The 19,356-nt window shown below is 38.4% G+C and overlaps 1 protein-coding gene and 1 long non-coding RNA gene across 4 annotated transcripts in view; one reads left to right on the forward strand and one right to left on the reverse strand.

Annotated features, from left to right (window-relative positions):
* Positions 1–19,356, forward strand: part of LOC136254600 (uncharacterized) — a 153,945-nt gene that overhangs the window by 34,617 nt on the left and 99,972 nt on the right. The window lies entirely within an intron of this gene.
* LOC136254601 (uncharacterized) lies at positions 6,766–7,975 on the reverse strand. Its single transcript, XR_010700568.1, has 2 exons — positions 7,627–7,975; positions 6,766–6,864 (listed from the first exon to the last, which is right to left on the reverse strand). It is a non-coding gene; the product is annotated as an uncharacterized lncRNA (long non-coding RNA).

Below are 19,356 nucleotides of genomic sequence, written 5' to 3' on the forward strand. Positions count from 1 at the left end.
GTGACAGTAGTTATCAGTTGTCTTTCACATGAATGGTTTTTCCTGAAGCCATGTTGCTGTTTGCATAAAATGTTATTCTCGCTAAGGTGATGATAGATATTGGAGTAGATAATGTGTTCAAAATTTTTACAAGGGATACAAGTTAGTGAGATTGGTTGATAATTAGCTGGAGATGTACGACTACCTTTCTTAAATATTAGAACAACATTGGATTTTTTCCAGTCATTAGGGAGTTGACTTTGTGTAAGTGATGCTCTATAGATTAGTGATAAAGCAGGTGCTACATTATTGGCTGTTTCCCTTAGTAAGCGAGGTGGTATCCTGTCAGGGCCACAGGCCTTATGAGACTGCAGATCATTGAGCAAGCTTGCAACACCCTCAACTTGTACTTGAATATCATTAGATTGGGAAGGTGGAGGATTACTCATTTTGGGAAATCCATCTGAGTGTTCTCTAGTGAATACAGAGGAGAAATGGTTATTTATTATTGAGGCCTTATCTGTATCTTTGCTATATACTGTGTTATTAACTTCCAATGAGCTGATACCACTTGTGTCTTTTCTTGTTTTTAATGTAAGTCCATAGTTGCTTGTGCCCTCTGGTTGAATGCGGATCAAAGAGATCAGATATATACTGGTTGTGTGCCTGTCTGCACTCACACTGGACAATTTTCTTGATGTTCCGATAAGCTGACCAATGTTGTGGTAGGTTAGTAGTGCGGGTTTTGTTGTACAGGCGGTGTTTCCTTCTAGTTATCCATTTAATATGAGTGTTAATCCAAGGTTGATTATGACGTTTGGAAGTCAGTCTTGATGGTATCAAGTCCAGACAATTTTTACAAGTATCTTTCAGTTTGTTCCGCAGTTCCATGTTCGTTTGGTGTTATTTAGGACAAAATGACTGCACTGTTGTAACATAACATTATTAATATTGCAGAAATCAGTCCTGCTCCACAGGTAAACTTTTCTTTGAATGGGAGGAGTTGTGTACACGGCCAGTTTTGACTCAATGTATAGAGCTTCATGATCACTAATACCAGGCACAACATAGCATGAAATAATATAAGAAGGTTGGTTAGTAGCAAAAATGTCAAGTATGCGGTTGTCATGAGTAGGGGTATCAACCAATTGGGTAAAGCCACCGTAACCAATCAGATCCAGAAAATGATTATTTATAGTTAAAGGGTACTGATAACTACTTATAGAAAGTCTATTCCACTTAATGTCAGGTAAATTAAGGTCACCAGTTAACCAAATCGTGCAGTCAAAGTGCGATGAAATTATTTCTTCTAAAAGATTATGAAGGTTTTGCATATATAGCAGATCTCTGTGAGGAGGTCTGTAGACAGACACAATTACAATTATTACATTTCACCTCACAAGCAACGACCTCACATATAGTGTTAAGAGTAAGCTGAATACACTGTACAGTATATCACTTTGACAGGCAAAAAGAACACCACCACAACCATCACTTCTATCATTTCTGAAAATATTATATCCACTAGAAAAAATCTCACTGTTCAGAATAGCAGGAGTAAGCCAAGTTTTAGTGGTTGTAATAAAATCAGGGTTATATAAATTAATCAGGTTAAACATAGAAGATTTCTTTGCTAAAAGGCTTTGACAGTTGAAAACAATAGAATTTAGGTCCTGGAACTATGTCAGGAGGACTGTGCTCCTACATTGACAACAGGTAGTATCCATTGCTGATGTTTGTGTATTGGTGGTAGGATTAGATGAGTAGGATACAGACCTTACAAACTCTGTTCCGTTAAACTTACCATAGATTTTTATGTCAAGATATAAGGAATTATTCTTTATTTTGATTCTTTTTCATTCAACTTTCTGATTGATTAGAGCCCGTTGCTCTTTCAGCAGTGCAGATTCAGTAGCTAATTCCTCTGGAGAGAGATCAGGTTTGATGTTTATAGGATATTTGAACAGGGATCAGTCTGAAAGTACTTTGATGACATCAGTTGATCTCAAAAATTTCACCAACAGTAGACGGGGTTTGACATTTGTAGACTTATATTTACCCAAACGGTATAGATCTTTGATTGAATTTGAGTCGACCTTGACTTCCTTTTCTTTCAGGGTTGTAATCAAAGATGTAAGATCTGCTTGAGTACTGTCTGTTTAGGTGTGTTTCCTGGGCACTCAGTAATACCGTAGACAACAACATTGAATTTTCTGTCAAAGGATGTAGAACTGTTGCTGGGAGTGAGCTGAGGAGAAGCTGTAGGGGGTGACACAGATGGTTGTGGTTTCTGATGAGATGGTTTACTGGTTATGTTATCTTCTAATTTCTTTATGTGTTGGTCTAAATACATGTTCAGTTCATCAGAGGTCTTGTCCAGTTTTCCTCCAGTTGCTTAAGCTTGTCGTCCAGAAGATCTTGATGCTCTTGAATGTCACTGAAGAATTTAAGTGCTAATGAAAATTTTGGGTGGCATAATATTATATTACAAAAGAACATGATATTAGAGGGTAATTCACGAAGCACCTGAGCATCCTCAGTGGAAAGACTGTTACATTGCAGATGCTCCCACTAGCCACACCAATTACATTCAATACAATTGGATTCAGCAAGCTTGCCACAAGATACACATGTTGGAATTTCTATTTTCCCTTCTTTAGCAGATGGTGATGCACCAGGATGCTCTTTCTGCTTAGATATAAGGTTACAGATCACAAAATTCCATTTAGTACACACCAGTAATGAATGTTACCAGATTTAACAAAGAACAATGACAATATACCACAGATTGAATAACTGGCCTTTATTAGGGCTGTTTCACAACAAAATACCAATGTTCTAGTGGTTTGAAGGTGAGATGTAGAGGCCAGAGTTCAATAGAACTAACACCCACAATCACTTTTCTACAAGTAATACCATCATTCATCTCTTGTTTCACTACTTTTTATTGCATAGATCCCTACTTCATTTTTTAAATTAACAATTTTTAAAAATATTAGTTATTATTATTCATATGTAGATTTTGTGCATGTAACTCTACTGGTCCATTATCAATTATCTTATTCTACAGATCTAGAGTACTCAGTTAGTGTGATAAGTTATCCTCCTGGTAGTTTTATTAATGGGAGTGATAACAGTTTTGGATATCCTGTTGGGTCTGATGTGAACTTGACATGTTTAATGACTCCTACTCCTCCTACTCCTCCATCTAGAGGTGATTCACTGTTAGAGGTGATATGATTCACTGTTAGAGGTGATATGTTTGTAGCTGATCTCTCTGCAGGTTGATTTGTTTTAGCTGAACTCTCTACAGAGTGATTTGTTTGTAGCTGAACTCCTTACATTGTATGTAGTTTCTAGCTGATCTCCCTACAGGGTGATTTGTTTGTAGCTGATCTCTCTACAAGTTGACTTGTGTGTAGCTGATCTCTCTGCAGGTTGATTTGTTTGTAGCCGATCTCTCTACAGGTAATCTGTTTGTAGCTGAACTCTCTATAAGGTGATTTGTTTGTAGCTGATTTCTCTGCAGGTTGATTTGTTTTAGCTGAACTCTCTACAGGGTGATTGCTTGTAGCTGAACTCCTTACATTATATGTAGTTTCTAGCTGATGTCTCTACAGGGTGATTTTTTGTAGCTGAACTCTCTGCAGGGTGATTTGTTTCTAGCTTATCTCTCTACAGGTAGATTTGTGTTGATTTGTTCATTGCTGATCGCTCTAAAGGTTGATTTGTTGCAGCTGAACACCCTGCAAAGTGTTTTGTTTGTAGCTGATCACTCTAAAGGGTAATTTGTTTGTAGCTGAACTCTCTCCACAGTGACTTGTGTGTAGCTGAATTCTGTGTAACTGAATTCTCTAGAGAGTGACTTAATTGTAGCTGAATTCTCTACACAGTGCATGACTTGTTTATAGCTGAACTTTCTTCAGTGTGACTTGTAATGTTCTGAATCTGTATAGTGATATATTTGCTTAACTCTCCACATGGTGACTGTCTTCTTGCTCAACTGTCTATAAGATTAACTGTTTGCAGCTGAACTCCCTACAGGATAACTTGTGATGTAATAAAATTCTATAATGGAATAAATAAATTAGCCGAATGCTCTATTAGGGTGACTGTTCTATTAGAGTATCTCGATCTCGCATTTGCTACACGTAGTTGGCTTTCGAATCATAACTCAGTGGTTTGTAATCCGATTCTTCTGTACTACTGCAAGGACTTTCTATGAAGATTATTCCAGCTATACACCGATTTTCAGCTCATTGCTCTATGCTCTAAGCGGTTTGCCTAGTAGGCGTGAAAACTAATACTTTTTTATTCATAAAAATCGATCGCGTAATTGTGACACAGGTTGGGTTTTGTGTCATATCTCCGTGGTCTTTATCTCGATTCCTTTCAAACCACCAAAAGGCACTCCTACGATGGTTACTCCATCTACATAGCAATTTTCAACTCATTCCATGAAGCGGTTTACCCTGTAGGCGTGACGACAAATCGATCTTGTTTTACGCGAATAATCGGTCATAACTCCTGAACCATTCATCGGATTTGTACCAAATTTGATGCTAGGATTCGCCTTTGGACTCCCTTTCTGTGTGCCAAATTTCAAGGCAATCGGAGTACGCGTTTGCTTGTTATAGCAATTTTTGCAAGTGTGCGAAAAGACGAAGAAGAAGAAGATAAAAAAAAACGAAGAAAAAAAACGAAACTTTGGCAGCTCGTATCTCGGAAATGGCTGGAGCGATTTCCTTCAAATTTGGAATGTAGACTCCCTTGGCTGGCGGGCAACTGTATAGCAAATTTGGTTCCAATCAGATAAGTGATCACCGAGATACAAATGTGTGAAAATGACGTTTTCGTTCTTCCTGTCAATATACTCACGGGTGCGCCGGCTTCTTGGGCCGCACGACGCACTACCGTGTGTCTTGATTCCTCTGTATTTAAACTGATCTGCAATTCATGACTCAGTTTCTGCCTGGTCCCAAGTTATGTATGTACCATGACCACATCTAATTATTTTAACTGCTACTGCTAGTGGTGAACTGCATGCTATGACCAGATTATCTGTAAAAACCAACAGGTGGGCATTGAATACATTACACCTGAAATCTGTCACTTTTTGCACAAATGAAGCATTTGGGGATTTACAAGTTGGCTGGTTTTAACAGGTGACTACACAGAGACCTGATTAGACAGGTTTCACTATGCATTAATTTAGGTTACGCCAGTATGCAGTGTAAATGAGTACATACAAACATTGCACATGTTACATTCACCTACTTCTTCCACCTGCAGCCAAAGTTCCCAGACTTCTGACGATGTAAGTAGGCGTCGGCCTACTATGCCCAAAATTTTACCTATTATGCTTTTGAGCATTGCTCAAAATTTAAGCCTATTATGCTCAAAATTATGCTTTTAAATCAAGATTATGCTCTAGAACTGACTATTTTATTAGAGTATATCAGCCTTTCCTGACTGCTGTATTAGAGTAAATGACTGCTCTATTAGAGTGTCTCGATCTTATTTCTGCAAAGTGTGAATAACCAACAAAGAAATGGTTTAATAAGTTATATTACGTGTTTTAAAATATGAAATACACTAATAATAGTATTGGCAGTGAATATTTGCTTTCTTTGCAGGCGCGCGTATTGCGCATTTTAATTAAATTTTCAAATATCGTCCCTATTATGCTGGCATTATGCTTGATGCTTTTGGTCACCTATTATGCTTTAAATTATGCCGACATAATCGGCCGGTGCCTAGATGTAAGTGCAGACCTCTCAACCTGGAAGCAAACCTGGTCATGAGAAAGCCAGCCACCCATCCCTGTGCAGTTGTAAAGCCTACTATCTTTGTGATGGGCCTCATGCACATACATTTGTTTTAGCAAAAAATTGTTTTAAAAGGCACAACTAGCTAGCTATGTGGATGCAATACTGCTGTTTACCGCAGCTTATAATATCTCTATGCTATAGTGTAGCCTACTATATGAAAAGAACCTACTATCTTTGCTCCTTCATTGAATCATGTGATGCCAGTCTTTCAACTCAGTTGATGTATTGGTTCACCAGTGATTCATCGCTGAAATCACATCTCATTTCTTGAGTAATCAGTATCCAGCTGTGGATTTAGTGTTCAGCACAGATTTTTCGCACAAGTACATCTCACAACAACCGAAATTTAGCAATAAACATTTGTAATAACACAACCATATGAAACAATTAAGCGACTTTAAAAAAATTTTTTTTCGTTTACAAGATACACGCGTCTACACTGGAAGCAGGTTTTCAAGGCTCTGTCATGGAGCGTCAGATAACTTTTAAACCTTTCCCCGGTTCTAGCAGGAATGGCCAAGATGACATCTACTTTCACGTAAAACGCAACAGCTTAATACGGCCTTTTTCATTGTACAAAGTAGGGGGTTTAACATTACACATAAAACCATTGGCAATGGAAATATTGGCTCACCCCAACAATCCAGGCGCGAACTTTTTAACGAATCCCGGTGATACAAGGCTAGATCACTCCTTGGTTGAATACTTCAGCTAGTTATACCGTTCGTTACGAACGTTATACATGATACAAATAATTTTATAAAATCACCATCTCAATCCAATAGTCACATACCCCGGCTGAGCACTAATTATTAGTGAAGCACGTGCTATATTGCGTGGGCGAGTTGCAATGGAGAAACATTCCTTCCGTGAATGTTTAATTCATCAACTTTTCAATGGTCAATAGCCATTGTACATCATGCTAATAACACGTTAAACTATTTTGATCGCATGATCCAACTTTGTAAATGTAATCAAATAAATATTAATTTTAAAAAAAATGGTCAATATAAAACTTTCAAGTTAGCTGTTTGCAGATCTCCAGAATGTAAACCTGTGGAAATAACGGACACATTTTAATTGGTGAATTTAAAAGAATCTTTATCACGCACGCACGCACGCACACACACACACACACTCACTCACACACACACACACACACACACTACACTACACTACACTACACTACACTACGCTACACTACATATTCACATAAAAATAAAACACTACAAGGTATGGTAAGGGATGTTTACATTAGTTAATTTTGTGGTCCACCACATATAGCAACAAGGGAAATGTGTATCTGTGATCAAGAATTTAATTTAGATTCTAATATCATAATTAGATGGTCAGACTACCTTTGTCAACTAGAGATGAACTGACTTTTGGTAAAAAGCGAGGGGTAGCCAATGTCTTGGGACTCTTGTACACTATGTGAGAAATCCAATCAGAAATACACAAATTTTTTAGAAACCAAATCCTAAATCCAAAATCACGTAAAAATAATGGAGAAAGTGAGTTTAACAAGGTAGACAATGATCGATCACGAATAGCTAAAACAAGATGTAGATCAACAACTGTACAGGTAGTTACTAGTTAGCAATCTCACTAAATGCTTTTAAAATACATAAATATTGGGACTCTCGTACACACCATTTGGGTGCTTTGCGTGGGCGTTGGCAACCCCTCTGGTACACCATTTTGGTGTTTTGCATGGGCGTTGACTACCCCTCGAAAAAAACAAAAACAAAAAGACTGCACAGAAGATGAGCCCTGCACAGCTACGTGGGTTTCTTTGTACAAAGCATACACTCACCTTATTTGCACAGTGCCCAATCGTCATCATGGACGCTTCCACCTCCCACCGTGCACTAAAGTAATAGAAACATCATTAAAATAATAATATAAGCATTAATATTATTATAGCATAACACAGCAGCTCAATATTACAGCATGATAAACAAACCAAAGTATTTATACAGAAAACTACGTCCTAGACATTTAATCGTCTTTGAGCAAGGCCATTTTAACGAAGGCGCAAATTGTGCGTGGGCGGGCAATTCATTACATTCTGTTCGCCATTTATAACTATCACTGGCAAACTAATGTATATACAATATCAAAGAACGTATATATTTAAACAGTTGCATGATACTTATAGACTGTTTTTTCACTGTCAACCACTTCTTGTGCGTGGGCGACCCACCACCCCTCCCCTCCGCACCCTCCTACCTACCCACCCCCTATATGATATACGTGCTATACAGGTGAGCATATTAAAAGTTGCTAAAATTAACAGGTTTCTGTAGAATCATTTTTTTTTTTTAAATTCTAATTGAACAAACAGTACATTTTCATACTATAGCTGAATGACATTAAAATATATTGAATTGTTCTGATATGCTGGTAGGATTTCATCTTATTCTTCACCTTCCATGTGTGCTGAGTGTTTTCTCAAAGGATTTCACCTTCAAATAATGCTCAGTACGTTGAGTTTGCCAGCGAAGTGACTCGTGACACATTCAAAAATACGGGAAAGCGCCAAAATTTCCAGCTCAAAATACAGAGGCGCCCACTATCAAGACACACGGTAGTGTGTCGTGCGGCCCAAGAAGCTGGCGCGCCACACCGTGAGTATAATGAGAGGAAGAAAGTAAATGCGATTTTCACACCTTTGTATCTCGGTGATCCCTTATCCGATTGAAACCACATTTGCTACAGAGTTGCCTGCCAGCTAGGGGAGTGTACATTCCACATTTGAAGGAAATCGCTGTAGCCATTTCCGAGATACAATCTTCCAAAGTTTCGATTTTTTTCTTCAGTTTTTTTTCCTTCTTCGTCTTTTCGCACACTTGCAAAAGTTGCTATGAAACGCAAACACGTACGCCGATCGCCTTGCAATTTGGCACACAGAAAGTGAGTCCAAAGGCGAATTTTAGTATCAAATTTGGTAGAAATCTGATGAATGGTTCAGGATTTATGACCGATTATTCATGTAAAACAAGATCAATTTGTTGTCACGCCTACAGGGTAAACCGCTTCATGGAATGAGTTGAAAATTTCTATGTAGATGGAGTAACCATTGTAGGAGTGCCTTTTGGTGGTTTGAAAGGAATCGAGATAAAGACCATGGAGATATGACACAAAACCCAACCTGTGTCACAATCACGCGATCTTTTTTTATGATAAAAAAGTATTAGTTTTCACGCCTACTAGGCAAACCGCTTAGAGCAATGAGCTGAAAATCGGTGTATAGCTGGAATAAGCTTCATAGAAAGTCCTTGCAGTAGTACAGAAGGGCCTAATGTATTTCACGGACTGGACTCACGGACTGGACTCGCAGACTGGACTCACGCATTGAGTTGGAAACAGTTTTTAAGCAATAATCCAGACATTATCCATCTCTTGCAAAACTGGAGACACTACCATCGAGCTACAACTGCTAATACTGCTCTTCTTTACAAGTCAACAAACTAGCGCATGCACTAATTAATTAGAATGCACTTACGATGCACGAGTACTAGCAGTGATAAAACGTGATAGAGGCCGTTGTTGTAGCTTAGATGTTTTTCCTTTGTTGCTCCAGTACTTAGCACTAGTGTTAGGGCTGTAGTGATGAGCCAGCTTATTTGCATAGCCCCATCACCTCGCCGGGCAGTGCCATCTACAGCTACCCTGCTAAGAATTGTTACTGACTCATCTCTACAACCCTAGCACTAGTGCCAAAACAATAAAGGAAAACATCTATGCTACAACAATAGCCTCTATCACGCTTTATCACTGCCAGTACTTGTGTATCGTAATTGTATTCTAATTAATTAGTGCATGCGCTAGTTTGTAAACTTGTAAGGAAGAGCAGTATCAGCAGTTGTAGCTCGACAGTGGTGTCTCCAGTGTTGCAAGAGATGGATAATGTCTGGATTATTGTTTAAAAACTGTTTCCAGCTCAGTGCGTGAGTCCAGTCCACGAGTCCAGTCCGTGAAATACATTAGGCCGTACAGAAGAATCGGATTACAAACCACTGAGTTATGATTCGAAAGCCAACTCCGTGTAGCAAATGTGAGATCAAGATACTCTAATAGAACATTCACCCTAATAGAGCATTCGGTTAATTTATTTACGTAGGGAGTTCAGCTGCAAACAGTTAATCTTATAGACAGTTCAGCAAGAAGCAAGTCACCCTATAGAGAGTTCAGCTACAGATATATTGCTGTAGTGATTCAGAAGAATCAGAACATTACAAGTCACACTGAAGAGAGTTCAGCTATAAACAAGTCATGCACCCTGTGGAGAGTTTGGCTACACTCTCTAGAGAGTTCAGCTACAAACAAGTCACTGTGGAGAGAGTTCAGCTACAAAGAAACTACCCTGTAGAGAGTTCATCTATACAAACAAGTTAACCTATAGAGACCAGCTGCAAACAAGTAACCCTGTAGAGATTTCAGCTACGGACAAGTCACTCTATAGTTTATACAATGTTCAGCTACAAGTAAGTCACTCTGTAGAGAATTCAGCTACATATATACAAGTCACTCTGTAGAGAATTTTGCTACAAACAAGTCACAGTGTAGAGAGTTCAGCAACCAAAAAACCACCTGTAAAGAGTTCAGCTATACAAACAAGTTACTCTGTAGAGAGATCAGCTAGAAACAAGAGAGAGCTCAGTTAGAAGAAATTGTCCTGTAGAGATCTCTGCTGCAAAGAAACGCTGTAGAGAGATCAACTACAAACAAATCACCTTGCAGAGTGTTCAGCTAGAAACAAATCACCCTGTAGAAAGTTCAGGTACATACAAATCACCCTATATAGAGTTCAGCTACAAAAAAAAATCACTCTGTAGAGAGTTCAGCTACAAATTAACCATCCTGTAGAGAGTTCAGCTACAAACAAGTTACCCTACAGTGAAATCAATTTGAAACAAGAGATTTCAGCTACAAACAAACACCCTGTAGAGAGTTCAGCTATGAACAGATCACCCTGTAGAGAGTTCAGCTATACAAGTCACACTGTAGAGAGATCAGCTAGAAGAAGTCACCGTCTACAGAGATCAGTTAGAAGCAAGTCACCTTGTAGAGAGTTCAGTGACAAAGAAACAATCCTGTAGAGAGTTCAGCTACAAACAAATCACCCTGTAGAGAGTTCAGCTACAAACAAATCAACCTGTAGAGAGATCAGCTAGAAACTAGACACAATATAGGAAATTCGGTTACAAGCAAATCACCCTGTAGAGAGTTCAGTTACAAACACATCACCCTGTAGAGAGATCAGCTACAAACAAATCACCTTGCAGTGAATTCAGCTACAAACATATTACCCTGTAGAGAGATCAGCTACAAACAAAACACCGTGTAGAGACTTCAGCTACAAACAAAACACCTTTTGGTGAGTTCAGCTACAAACAAATCAACCTGTAGAGATTTCAGTTACAAACAAATCACCCCCTGTAGAGAGATCAGCTACAACCAAATCACCCTGTAGAGAGAACAAATACAAACAATCACCCTGTAGAGAGATCAACTACAAACAAATCACCCTGTAGAGAGTTCAGCTACAAACAAATCAACCTGTAGAGAGAGATCAGCTATACAGACACTAGACACAATAGGGAATTCGGTTACAAGCAAATCACCTTGTAGAGAATTAAGCTACAAACAAATCACCTTGTAGAGAATTAAGCTACAAACAAATTACCCTGTAGAGAAATCAGCTACAAACAAATCACCTTGTAGAGAGTTCACTTACAAACAAATCTACCGGTAGAGATATCATTTACAAACAAATCACCCCCTGTAGAGAGATCAGATCACCCTGTAGAGACTTCAGCTACAAACAAATCACCCTGTAGAAAGTTCAGGTATAAAAAAATCACCCTATAGATAGTTTTGATACAAACAAGTCACCCTGTAGAGAGTTCAGCAAGATAAAAGCCACCCTTCAGAGACATCCAGTTACCCTATAGAGAGGTCAGCTAGAAGAAGTCACCTTGTAGAGAGTTCAGCAACAAAGAACCCACTCTGTAGAGAGTTGAACTATAAACTAGTTACCCTATACAGAGATCAGCTATATGTAGAAACAAGTCATCCTGTAGAGAATTCAGCTACAAACAAATCACCCTGTAGAGATTTCAGCTACAAATAGATCATCATCCTGTAGATAGTTCAGCTATAGATACAAGTCACCCTGTAGTAGGAGAAGTCACCTTGTAGAGAGATCAGCTAGAAACAAGTCACCTTGTAGAGACTAGCTACAAAGAAACCATCATGTAGAGAGTTCAGCTATGAACAGATCACCCTGTAGAGAGTTCAGCTATACAAGTTACCCTGTAAAGAGATCAGCTAGAAGCAAGTCACCTTGTAGAGAGTTCAGCTACAAACAAATCACCCTGCATAGAGTTCAGCTGCAAATAAATTACCCTGTAGAGAGTTCAGCTACAAACAAATCACCCTGTAGAGCATTCAGCTAGATAAAAGTCACCCTACAGAGAGATCAGGTCACCCTATAGAGAGATCAGCTAGAAGAAGTGATCTTGTAGAGAGTTCAGCTACAAAGAACCCACTCTGTAGAGAGTTCAGTTAGAAATAAGTTACCCTATAGAGAGATCAGCTAGAAACAAGTCACCCTGTAGAGAGTTCAGTTTTTTTTTACAAACAGATCATCCTGTAGATAGTTCAGCTAGATACAAGTCACCTTGTAGAGAGTTCTTCTACAAACAAATCACCCTGTAGAGAGATCAGATGCAAACAAATCAACCTGTAGAGAGTTTAGCTACATTTCAAGTCCCTTAGTAGAAAGATCAGCTGTGAACAAGTTATCCAGTAGGGAATAATAGACATGTAATAAATATATTTATATAATTACTGATAAAATCAAAAACAGTTGAAGTATTAAAAATATGCTCTGTCTTTTTATTCTTTCTGTGGTAAAGAAAAAGGATAGGTTAATAAAGCCCCAAAGCCAGCCTATGGCCAGCTTTGGGGTATACAAATACAAAAAGAAGTGATATCTAATCAAAAACAGCCAAACTGTAAAATAAGGTGCGGCCCCTAAAAAGGCCATGGTGAAAAAAGATGTGAAATCCAAGGTGGCAGCCAAGAAATGGCTGTGATGGTAGGTTAATGGTAAAAATTTTAATAACAACAATTCAGGTGAATTTGGTGCCGAACACAAATTCACATGAATTGTCGTTATTAAAATTTTTAACATTAACCTACCATCACAGCCATTTCTTGGTCGCTACCTTGGATTTCACATCTTTTTTCACTATGGCCTTTTTAGGGCTGCACCTTTTTTTACAGCTTGGCTGTTTTTGATTAGATTCTAATTAACTGATCACGTGATACCTGTTTAAATCAAGGAGATTTAGCATGCCTTAGGAAATTAAACCCTGGGATCAACAAGCGGTCGTGATATTATGAAGGCTGAAATCATGTGTCTCACGATCAAATCATGATAGTTGAGAGGTCTGTAAGTGGCAAGTGGTAGCTGCCTTGTCAACAATCCCGCCTTGAGGTATTAAGTATATACCGGATTTTGCTGCTACTTAGAACTTTTCAGTGAATTTGCACTGCACATACCTATCACATACGTAAATGCGGTTACTCAGTGTGTGGCAATGTGACACTTTACACACCAACTTTACCTTTCTTTATTCCTCGTTTCGTTCTCTTATCTTGAAGTAGTGTGCGTCACATTACAATTAGTCTAAAGTACGCCTCACCACTGAAATCTAGTTCAATACCAAAATAATGCTTCTTATTATGCAGCAAAACTCATGTATGGATACTAAATAATGCTGACTGATACTAACTCCGTATTTTATTCAGTATTGCTCCGTCTTGGGACCATCTTGGGACCATTATTCAAATTCTACCAAAATTTGCACGTAAATAGTCTACTACTATGACTAGCAATCTAGTTTTGCCTCTGGCTAAGCTTTACTTGAAAAAGATTGTTCCAACACAGAGTGATACTGAGTAAAATTCAATAAAGACAGAGTTAGTATCAGTCAGTATTTTTTAGTATCCATACATGAGTTTTGCTGTGTTAGTACTACGGGTTTACTTCTCTGTCTCGACTTGGACTGCCATTAAACATTCAATTTTAAACTGCACATCACATGTTTCCGCTTGAGGTGCTACAGGAACTTTCCAAGAGACTTTCCCTAAATAGACCACCCAATAATTGTCACAATGCGTGTACTTTAATAATAGTATTATTATAAGCTGTCAAGAATTATTTGTGCACTGCTAAAATAATTTGTGTGATGGTTTGACAGCAGTTATTGTCGGGCAAAGAATGCGAGAGGAACTGTGATAGTCAGTAGGAGTAAATCTCACCCTAGCTGTGCCTATAGCTAGAGGCATTAACTAGCTTTATCTTACAGCTACTGTATATTGCTGATACATCAGGGGTACCAGAGCAAAGGTAACAGTGGTAGCTAAGGTCCCTACTGATATAGAGGCCAGGATAGTTGAACAAGAGGTCATTCACAAAGATTCCAACACACTGATTGCAAGCTCACCTTGATGTTTATCCTTTTTTCTTCAACTCTTAAAATGTGGAACAGTTTACCAGCTACAGTTATTGAAGCAACAAATGTAGAAGATTTTAAGAAGAGAGTATTGAAATATTTTTGTATTAACCTAGCTACTGTATAACTTTTGTGTAATTGTTTGTATCTGTGCATATAGATACTCCATTTTGGGAGGTTCGCACAGTATTTGATACAAATAAATAAACATGCAATAATGATAAGGTGGCTTATTATTCTTCTGAATGGGCAAGGGAGTTTGCATGGGGGCATGTTCCCTCAGAAAAGCATAAGTACTGCAACTTTTAGTTCTAAATTGATTGCTACATCAAGCTTGAAAGTTTGTTTAATTTCAGTGGTGATCAAGGCTGTGGTCTCATACACTGGTTGCATATACTGTACTCTAATGTCCTTTTGGGTGTGCTATACTGTTTCCATCTCCCCATAGGTCTTGATGATTTATCATGAGTCCTCTATTCCTTTCTCTGCTACTCCAATCCTGAAGCTGTGACCGCAATGTTACAAATGGTTATATGAAAATAACAATTAATTACTTAAGGACTCTCTGTAGTAAAAATGAATATTATTTTAGCTATCGTTCAAGTTGTGTATCCATGCAATCTATATTATTACATTTGTATGCTTGATATATACATCCATGTATTATGAGAAATGTGCATGAGGTAGCTCTATAGCTAAGTTTTATTGCTGAATTATCTGATGCCTTATTGCTTTACCTCCAGTCTCTACATCTTCTATAATGTGACCTAGAAAATCCACAAACCTTCAGTAATTGTGAATCCAGTAACACAAAATAAGAACACCATGAACTATTTAGACACCCATGACTTGCTAATTACACTATAGCTTAATTTTGAGCATGCATAAGGTGCCTTAAGTATGATTTACTACAGATGTGAGATACTGTATTTAATGTCACAATAAAGATAAATCTACTCTAATAGAACAGTCAAAAGCTAGCTGTGTAGTAACTTTGAACTGTATAATTAGGCACTTCGACAATTATGCAAACATTTGAGCATAAGGTGTCTGAAGCATTTACCACATGCAGATATGAGATATTGTAAATACTGTAGTAAAAGAATGTCACATTATAAAGATAGATCTACTCTAATAGAAAAATCAGTATATTCAAATTCATACTTCTGGTGTAATAAAACAGTCAGTAGTTATCCATACCTTTTATAACACTGTAAAGCAAGATGAAAGTAATCAACGGGTGCATCCCAAGATATTTTACTTGCTCGTTTCCTAATATCATCTGCCTTTGTACCGATTTGTTGTTCCCTCAGTGAGCCTATCACTGACAAAATGAGTGATATCCACCCCAAAAACACCTTTGCTGTAAAAAAGGCACGTCCATAAAACTACAAGTACTTGTAAAACAGCTCAGTAATTGTAGATAAAGACCTCATGAGAGTAAAAATAACTGGCAACTCAAAGAGCTGGTATCTGGAGCGGCCAAGAATAAATCTTATCATACAACTAACTGCCATGCATTGGCTGTACAATAGGTGCACCCATCAAAGTGAAAGTAACTGGCAACTGAAACAGCTGATATCTGAAGCAGCCAAGAATGAATGTTGACATACAATCAATTGCAATCAACAAAAATTTTAACATTGAACTTTTATCATTCAGCTGTGTTTTATATTCACTGTAGCTACATCCTAAATTAATTTCTTTTAGCTCTAATTGGCTGGTAATTTTGCCGCCTTTTTTGCTCTGTACACTAACTATTATAAAAAGCGGCCAATTTACCAGCCAATTAGAGCTAAAAGAAATTAATTTAGGATGCAGCTACAGTGAATATAGATCACAGCTGAATGATATAGGTTCAATGTTAAATTTTTGTTAATTGCAATTGATTGTATGTCAACATTCATTCTTGGCTGCTTCAGATATCAGCTGTTTCAGTTGCCAGTTACTTTCACTTTGATGGGTGCACCTATTTTACAGCCAATGCATGGCGGTTAGTTGTAAGACAAGATTTATTCTTGTCCGCTCCAGATATCAGCTCTTTGAGTTGCCTGTTATTTTCACTCTCATGAGGTCTTTCTCTACAATTACTGAGCTGTTTTACAAGTACTTGTAGTTTCATGGACATGCCTTTTTTACAGCAAAGGTGTTTTTGGGGTGAATATAGATTACATGATCCTTTAAAAAAAATCATTAGATTACAAAATCAATATAGTAGTTCAAGTTTATACTCATTTATCCAACACTCATTCTCGATGTCGATGAGTGCATTTGTCAACTCCAGCTAGTTTGTGAAGTTTTTCAAACTGCTTGATGGTAAGTCCTGTAGTTAGCATATCTGCAACCATATCATAATAGGCCAGTTTAATTCTGCCAGTTTCAATTAGGTCAAGAACAAAATAATATTTTATATCAATATGCTTCATATGTCCGTTGGTCTGTTGATTCTTAGCTAGACAGATGGTAGACTGGTTGTCCTCAATTATGGTCATTTCTCTTTTACTGTCATGCATTAGATCACTCATTAATTGTTGCAGCTATACAGATTCTTGCCAAAGCAACATACTCTGCTTCGGCAGTGGATAGTGCAACGCAGCTCTGTTTACTGCTTTTCCAGCTCACAGCTACACTTCCAAGCATGTACACTTCCCCAGAAGTAGATTTCCTGTCTCCCACATCATCTACCCAGTCTGCATCTGTATATCTTTAAGATCATCCCCCTCTGTACAGCAAACCAAAGTTTCGAGTGCCATTGAGGTATCTTACAATCCTCTTGACTGCTGTATAATGATCATTAGTTGGTTTGGCACAGTAACAGGCAATACTGCTGACAGCATATGTAATATCAGGTCGAGTCTTCGTAGACAGGTACAACAAGCTTCCTACTACAGATTGATATGTTTGCTGGTTGCACATGTCTTTTGGATCTTCACTGGCAACTAGTTTAGATCCAGGGTTCACTGGTGAACCAACAGGCTTGGAATTGTACATTTCAAAATTGTGGAGTATCTTCTCAGTGTAAAAGGATTGACCAATCCATATTGTTATCCTGAATAATCTTAACTCCAAGAAAATGATGCAGTGAACCCAGATCTTTCACTTCAAACGTCTGACTCAACTCCTTTTTGACTGCATTCATCTTTCCCTACTCCTTCCCCCAGAATAATGTCATCAACATAGTGTGCACAATGTGGTGATTGCTTTAATCCATATTATGCTCCGTTTTAGCCTACACACTATGTTCTCACTCCCAGATTCAATAAACACTTCTGGCTGTCTCATGTAGACTTCTTCTACAAGATCCCCATGAAGGAAAGCTGTAGATACATCCATTTGATGGAGTTGTAGCTTCTGTTGAGCTCCAATGGCCAGCAAGACTTTTACAGATTCAAAATGAGTCTCCTCATAGTCCAAGCCAAACTTTTGGGTGCAGCCTTGAGTAACCAGCCTTGCCTTGTATCATTCAACAACCCCATCTGTATTTACCTTAAACTTAAAAATCCATTTGCTGCAAATGACCTCTTGGTTCGGTGGTGGATCAACCAGTTCGCACACTTGAAGTGATTTCATTTCTGTTTTTATGGCTTCCTCCCACTGAAGTTTATTTGGAGCAGTCTTGGCTTCAGTCACTGATGTGGAATATTTCTGATCAGATAAAGTCATTGTCACAACATGACCATACCAGTCTGGTGCTTGTCTGTTTTGTGTTGACCTGCAAGGGAGTGTTTTATCTGGATTTCCACTAGATTTTAAGGTACTTTCAACTGACCGAACCGTCTTATCACCTGTATTGCCTGAGAAGCTCTGAGATTCTGTGTACTCACCAACATAATTAACTTCACTGCAGCCAAATATTTGAAGGTGACTTACATCTGGTTTGATGTCATACCATGCTTCGTATGGGGTGATCTCTGTCAGTGCTTTAGTCAGGCTACGGTTTCAGATATATACATAAGTTGACAGTGCCTCTGCCCAGAATTTATGAGGCAACTTTGAATCAGCCAGCATGGTGCATACTCCCTCAATTAGAGTACGATTGAGCCTTTCAGCGGTTCCATTTTGTTGTGGAGTATGGAGAATTGTTAATTCTTGCCTAATTCCCTCTTGAGTCAGATAAGCTGTAAACTCTGTTGAGGTATATTCTTCCCCATTGTCAGAACACAGTGCCTTGACCTTCATCCCACTTGACTTTTCAACCATTGCCTTCCACTCTCGAAACTTCTGGAACACTTCACTCTTATGCTTTAAAACATACACCCACACATATCTGGTACAGTCAACCACAAAAGTGACAAAATGCTCACCCCACCTAAGGACTGAGTCCCAATCTTTCCACAAACATCACTCTGGGTATGAGGTCCAGTGGATGATGTACTCAGTTCATAGTGGACTATGGAAACGGAAATTGGTGACTCTTCCTTGAACACGGCATTCACAAAATATTAGCTCTTGTTTCCAGTGATATTGCAAACCATTTACCATTTCACTCTGGACCAACTCTCACATTCCACCAGCTCCCAAGTGCCCAAATCTTCGATGCCAAACAGTGAGTTGACATTGTTTAGATTCAGTCTGGTCTGAGCTAGAGCATGCTTGGTGAACAAGTGCACTGTGATCAAGATAGTACAGACTCCCCTCTCGGTATCCAGTAGCAACAAGGCTTAAGTCTGTATCTCGGATTTCACAAAAAAGTAATGAGTTTCACTTTCTCAGAGGCTGAGGTTACACTAAAAAGGTTGAATGCAAGGTATAGTACTAGTTGAACACCAAGGAGTATACATTTGTTTGTTTTGAAATTTGGCAGATTCATCCTCACTACCACACATCCTCGCCCTATAGCCTGTAAGCTTCTACCATCTCCAAACACAACCATTAATGGTTTCTGCAGAGGTTGGTAATGTGTAAATAGGGATTCCTGGTTACACATATGGCAAGTTGCTCCAGAATCCAGGATCCACTTGTTATGAGCATTGAAATCTGATGACAGGGCATGCTGGACTACTAAACCAGTACTT

Source organism: Dysidea avara, chromosome 4 (assembly GCF_963678975.1).
Source record: "Dysidea avara chromosome 4, odDysAvar1.4, whole genome shotgun sequence".
Taxonomy (NCBI): Eukaryota; Metazoa; Porifera; class Demospongiae; order Dictyoceratida; family Dysideidae; genus Dysidea; species Dysidea avara.